This window comes from Taeniopygia guttata, chromosome 22 (assembly GCF_048771995.1).
Source record: "Taeniopygia guttata chromosome 22, bTaeGut7.mat, whole genome shotgun sequence".
Taxonomy (NCBI): Eukaryota; Metazoa; Chordata; class Aves; order Passeriformes; family Estrildidae; genus Taeniopygia; species Taeniopygia guttata.
Genome location: NC_133047.1, coordinates 4,345,396 through 4,351,849, shown reverse-complemented (window position 1 = coordinate 4,351,849; position 6,454 = coordinate 4,345,396). Strand labels below are relative to the sequence as shown.

The following is a 6,454-nucleotide window of genomic DNA, read 5'->3' as shown; positions in this document are numbered from 1 at the left end:
CCATCCCTGGGGTGACACCATCTCAAGGGTGGCACCATCCCAGGGGTGGCACCATCCCAGGGGTGACACCGGCCTGGGGGTGACACTGGTCAGGGGGTGACACCATCCCTGGGGTGACACCGGCCTGGGGGTGACACTGGTCAGGGGGTGACACTGGTCAGGGGGTGACACCAGACTGGGGGTGACACCAGACTGGGGGTGACACCATCCCTGGGTGACACCATCCCTGGGTGACATCAGCCCCAGGGTGACACCATCCCAAGGGTGACACCATCCCAAGGGTGACGCCAGCCCCAGGGTGACACCAGCCCAGGGGTGACATTGGCACTGCGGTGATGCCACCCCAAGGGTGGCACTGTCCTAAGGGTCACAGCACCCCAGGGGCGACACTATCCCAAGGGTTACACCAGCCCAAGGGTGACACCAGCCCAAGGGTGACACCAGCCCAGGGGTGACACCAGCCCAGGGGTGACATGGCACTGGGGTGACACCACCCCAGGGTGACACCAGCACCTCTGGCTCAGCCCAGGCCTCCCCAAGCCCCCAGCCCCAAAACTGTGAGTGTTGGGCACTGAGAGAGCCCAGAGCCACCCCTGGGGAGGTGACACCCATGGGGAGGTGACACAAATGGGGAGGTGACACAAATGGGGAGGTGACACAAATGGGGAGGTGACACAAATAGGGAGGTGACAAATAGGGAGGTGACACCCATGGGGAGGTGACACAAATGGGGAGGTGACACAAATGGGGAGGTGACACCCATGGGGAGGTGACACAAATAGGGAAGTGACACCCATGGGGAGGTGACAAATAGGGAGGTGACACCCATGGGGAGGTGACACCCATGGGGAGGTGACACAAATGGGGAGGTGACACAAAATAGGGAGGTGACACCCATGGGGAGGTGACACCCCCAGAGGTCACTCTGCTCGCTGCTTGTGTTTGCACTGGAGTTCTCTGTAGGTTTTAAACAATAAAAGTTTGCAGAGGTGATGTTGGTTTTCAGGGCATTGCCCGAGGGGGTTTGGCTCTGGGAATGTCACTTTGTCTCTGCTTGGATGGCTCATTCCCCTCCTGCTTTGTCACCAGACTGGCTGGGCAGTCCTGCACTGCTGCTGCTGTGGCTGCAGGAGCAGGGAGGGGAGGGCACTCCCAGCCCTTTCGTCCTTACATCCTTTTATTTGAGGTATTTAGGGGGGCTCACAAGTGCCCACGCCTGAAATAAAAGCTGGGACTCAACCCCAGCCTCTGCAATGGACAGAAGTGTTCATTCTGGCACTGCAGAGTCCAAAAATCTCATTTTCCCTGAGGACTTTTCCCAGCTTTTCCTTCCAAGAGCTCCAGGTTTGTCCCCCTGGGTCACAGCCGTGGCCAGCTGGGCTATTCCATGGGAGTATTCCATTCCAAACTGGGCTATTCCATGGGAATATTTCATTCCAAACTGGGCTATTCCATGGGAGTATTCCATTCCAAGCTGGGCTATTCCATGGGAATATTTCATTCCAAGCTGGACTATTCCATGGGAATGCTGCTGCTCGCTCCTCACATCTCACATTTCACAGGCTGGAGGAATGCAGACATTCCCAAGGCTTTTTCTTTCCCAGAGACTTTCCATGGAGTGAGAAAAACCTGGGGAGAGGATCCCAGCAGCTCTGGGGAGCCCACCCTGAGCTCGGGGGCAGCGCCCAGCACCTTCTGGGGCCTGTCACCCCCCAGGAGAGGCCAGGGAGGGTTTGGAGTGGGCACCGAGTGGAATTCAGCAATCCCCACCCATGGCCCAGCTCAGTTTTCCTCCCCCAGCTCTGGAAAAGGCCCCAGGATTTAATGTCTGTGAGAAATGCAGAATTCCTGCTCAGGCTGCAGGGGAGGGGACACATCCTCCTCACCATGGGGGACACCTGCACTGACCCTGTGACAGGAGAAAACATTTCCCCATTTCCCCTCGTGCTTTACTCCTTCCCAAGATGTTTTTCCTCCCCACATTACCAGGCAGGATCCTCCAAAACATTTAACTATGAAAAAATACTTAAATAATCTAAAAAGTTCTGGCAATGTGCTACAGACTCTCAGCCACTGTCTGCATCCAGGATGATTTATTTTACAGCTCATGTTATTTTATTTTACAAGTGATTTTATAGCTGTTTCTGAAATGAAAAGATGCATTACCCAGAGAGAGGATGCTCTGTCTGGGTCCCCCTGGCACTTCATCAGCCCCACACAAACCCTTATCTCTGACTCAGATTTGGGGCTTTCTCTGCCAAATTTAGGGAGAAAAAAGCAATTTCTTTCCCTGCCAGAAACTTGGTTATTCCTGGTGGTGCCTGAGCCAGATTGTGTGAAATCCATTCTGGGAGGAATGGGCACTTCAAGCTCTGTCACACCCAAAAAAATCAGTTTTTGTGTCAGGAGTGCTGTGGGCTTTGGGAGGAAAACCACCAAGTGGGAGCTCCCAGCACAAGGAAAAAACAGTGAAAATTTGTGCCCAGGATTTGCTGCAGCTCAGCAAGGAACGGCTCAGAGCCCACGGGAGATTTGTGTAGGTCTTTAATTAATAATAACATCAAGGCCAGCAATCCAGAGTAATGACTGGATGTAACAAAGGACACATGCAACACACGGAGGGGGTGACACGTCTGCACAGCACCGGCTGAGCTGACAGCCCAAACCCAGCTCCCCCTGCCCCAAACCTGCCCCAAACCTGCCCCAAACCTGCCCCAAACCTGCCCCAAACCTGCCCCAAACCTGCCCCAAACCTGCCCCAAACCTGCCCCAAGCCTGCCCAAATGTCACCCAAAAGTGGCCAGAGCCCCCTGAGCCCCTCCCCAGAATCAGCAGTGACAGAGGTGCCGCCACAGCAGGAGCAGAGAGGGGATCCAGGCGGGCACAGAAGTGGGCAAGGAAAGGAAATCAAATCAAATCAAATCAATAAAGCAGGGGCTGAGCCCTTGTCTGGGCTGCCAGGCCCTGCCAGAGCTGGGCAGGAAGGGCAGAAAAGGCATTTCCAGCTGCTTTGGGGTGAACATCTCAGCCAGGGCTGCCAAGGCCAGGGGCACAGGGTGCAGAGTGCTCCAGCTCGTTCGACCTCATTTACATGGCATTAATTGTTGGGGGAGCTGGCAGGACCGAGGTTCTGCTCCCAGCCTTCCACAAAATCCCTAAATTCGTCCTTAGGGTCCAGCACAAAGGGAGTGTGGATTTTAGAGGCACCCGAGGGACTTTTGGGAGCTGTTTCTGCAGCCAGGTTTAGGCTGGGCCTAAATCACAGAGCCCAGAATGGGGTGGAGGGACCCAAAATCCTCCCAGTGCCACCCCTGCCATGGCAGGGACGCTTTTCCCTGTCCCAGCTGCTCCAGCCTGGCCTTGGGGACACTCCCAGGGGTGCAGGAGCAGCCCCAGCTGCTCTGGGAATCCCATCCCGTCCCTGCCCATGGGAGAATTCCTTCCCAAATTCCAACCAGGTCCCCCCCAGACGTGCTCTGATTTTTGTGGGATCCTCAGGAAGGGTCACCAAGCCCATCCTCTGCTGGGTTGGGGTTTTTTTCAGCCAGATCCACGTGCAAAACCCCTTTGGATGGGCTGAGGAGCTGCAGCGCCCCAATTAATGCCATGTAAAACAGGTGCTCGTCACTACAGAAATATTTGTACATTTATATTAAAAAAAAAAAAAAAAGCAATACAACCATAAAGAAAAAAAAAATACAACAAGCACAGCTTGATACGGTAACATGCCATGAAATGTCATTGGCTTCATAATAATTTACTACAACTTGAAAAATGTTCTTTTATCCACAAGGGATAGGAAATGCTTCCATCTAACATATGGTAAGCATGCAGCAACAATATGTACAACAAAAAATTTGGAGCTTGTTTTTTATTCCTAAACTGGATGATTACAAAGGGAGCATTTGAAAATTCTGATTTTTTTCTAGCCTGACCTAGGTTTATTTTGCTCCTCTAAATCTGCAGGGTTTGGGGTTTTTCCCTTAGTTTGGGGAGAAGGAGAATTTCTATGTACATCTGCAAAAACAGCTTTTACATTTCCCCCAGCAGTAGGTTTATTGGTTAATTAACCAATTAACCAACTTATTGGCCAACGGACACCTAAAAAAATAAAATTCCCAATGCTGCCTTGTGGAAAATCAATTTCCTTCCCAAACATTTCCGAGGTGCTGAGGATCTGTTGGGGATGTGGATCCTGTGTTACACTGTCCCAGATTTCACACCGCCCATGGTGGAAACAAATCCAACCAAAGCAAACCAGACCCAACCAAAGCAAACCAGACCCAACAAAACCAAATCCAACCAAACAAAACCAAACCAATCCAACCAAACCAAACCAAATCCAACCAAACCAAAGCAAACCAGACCCAACCAAAGCAAATCAAACCAAACCAAACCAAACCAAACCAAACCAAATCCAACCAAATCCAACCAAACCAGACCAAACCAAACCTCACCAAACCAAACCAATCCAAATCAAACCAACCAAACCAGACCAGACCAAACCAAACAAACCAAACCAGACCTAACCAAACCAAACAAAATCCAACCAAACCAAATCCAACCAAATCCAACCAGACCAAATCAAAGCAGATCAAATCACACCAAAGCAAACCAAAGCAAACCAGACCAGACCAACCAAACCAGGCCAAACCAAGCAAACCTCACCAAACCAAACTAAACCAAACCAATAAAATGAAACCAGACCATACCAGACCCAACCAAGCCAAACCAGACCAAACCAAACCAAAGCCAGGAGCTCTTTGCCTGCCCAGATCCCGTCCATCCCTGCTCCCCCCATCCCAACTCGCGTGGGGGGCTCGAGCTCCCCCTTCCCCCAGTGTCCTCCCGTGGCTGGGACTGGTGCAACTGGGATGGGGCAGCAGCACAGGGCGGTGCTGGGGGCTGGGGCTGCTCCGTGCTGCCTGCAGACAGAACAGGGGCTGGGGGGCTCAGGGGGGCTCAGGGGGCTCAGCCTGGCCTGGGGGCTCTGGGGGGCTCAGGGGGGCTCAGCCTGGCCTGGGGGCTATGGGGGCTCAGCCTGGCCTGGGGGGCTCTGGGGGGCTCAGGGGGGCTCAGCCTGGCCTGGGGGCTCTGGGGGGCTCAGGGGGGCTCAGCCTGGCCTGGGGGGCTCAGGGGGCTCAGCCTGGCCTGGGGGGCTCAGGGGGCTCAGCCTGGCCTGGGGGGCTCTGGGGGGGCTCAGGGGGGCTCAGCCTGGCCTGGGGGCTCAGCCTGGCCTGGGGGGCTCTGGGGTTCCCTGCTGTCCTTGCCCAGAGGGGTCAGGGCAGGTCTGCACTGAGTCTCTTTCCTCCATTCCCTTTCCTCCTTGAGAGGTTTTTTTTTTCCTTTTCCCCCCTTGTTTTGCTAGAAAAGCCAGAACTGGTATTTCCAAAAGCAGCACGTGGCGAAGCATTTCCTCACTCTGGTAAAACCAGTGAGATGAGAACCCTCTGCTGCTGCAGAGCCGCAGCCACAAAGGCGCTTTTCCTCCTGTGGGACCCCCAGAGGGTTTTGTGAGAGCTGGGGGGGCTCTGGGGGCTGAGGGGTCTCCCCTGGCTCTGGCCTGGAGCAGCTCCCGGGGGGCTGCAGGACCAGGAGATACTGGGGGTCCCCTGGAGGTGAGGAGGAAGCAGCAGAAATGCAGCAGAAATGCAGCAGAAATGCAGCAGAAATGCAGCAGGAATGCAGCCGGTGCATTTCTGGGCAGGCTGATCCCCATGTGGCCTGTCCCAGCAGGGTTTGCCTCGGCCAGTGCTGCTGACAGGAGTGATGCTGTTAATTACTGTTAATTAATCATCACTCGAAGTTGTGGGGAGCTGACAAGAGTGAGGAAGCACACTGGCTCTTCTTCACTCAGAGCTGGGGAGGCAGCTGCTACTTGTTTAGAAAAGGAAAACAAATCAAAACAAAAAAGCCCCAAAAAGCCCCCAAAAGCCCCCGAAACCAAAACAAACAAAAAACCCCTCAAAAATCCCCCAAAAATAAACCAAAACAAACAAAAAACAACCAGAAAAACCACACCCCCCCAAAAAAAAAAATCTATGTGGGAACATTTTTAAGGCAAACAAATTGAATCTACAGAAAACCAGGGAGGCGTCAGTGGTACCTTTCCACAGTGACCAGGAGCCCGAGCAGAGCGGGTTTGGGAGCCCCAGAGGGGATTGGGGAACCCAGAGGGGATTTGGGAACCCCAGAGGGGATTTGGGAACCCCAGAGCAGACTGGGGAACCCCAGACACCAAAGCCTGGCTGGCACTGAGCCTGTCCCTGGGCCTGGGGACACTGCAGAGCCTTTTCCCTTTTCTGCTGGCCACAGCCCCAGCCCCGAGCTCTGTGCCAGGCTCTGTGCCAGGCTGTGCCCGTGCTCCCCGTGCCCAGGGACGTCCAAACCTGCACGCTGATTTCCTGGAGGCTCTGATTCCACCTGCCTGCCCTGCCCCAAAGCAACACCCCCA

The 6,454-nt window shown here is 54.1% G+C and overlaps 1 long non-coding RNA gene across 1 annotated transcript; it reads left to right on the top strand.

The window, feature by feature from the left end:
* Positions 1–702: 702 nt before the first annotated feature.
* LOC140680451 (uncharacterized) lies at positions 703–993 on the top strand. Its single transcript, XR_012051742.1, has 2 exons — positions 703–869; positions 905–993. It is a non-coding gene; the product is annotated as an uncharacterized lncRNA (long non-coding RNA).
* The last annotated feature ends 5,461 nt before the right edge of the window (positions 994–6,454 follow it).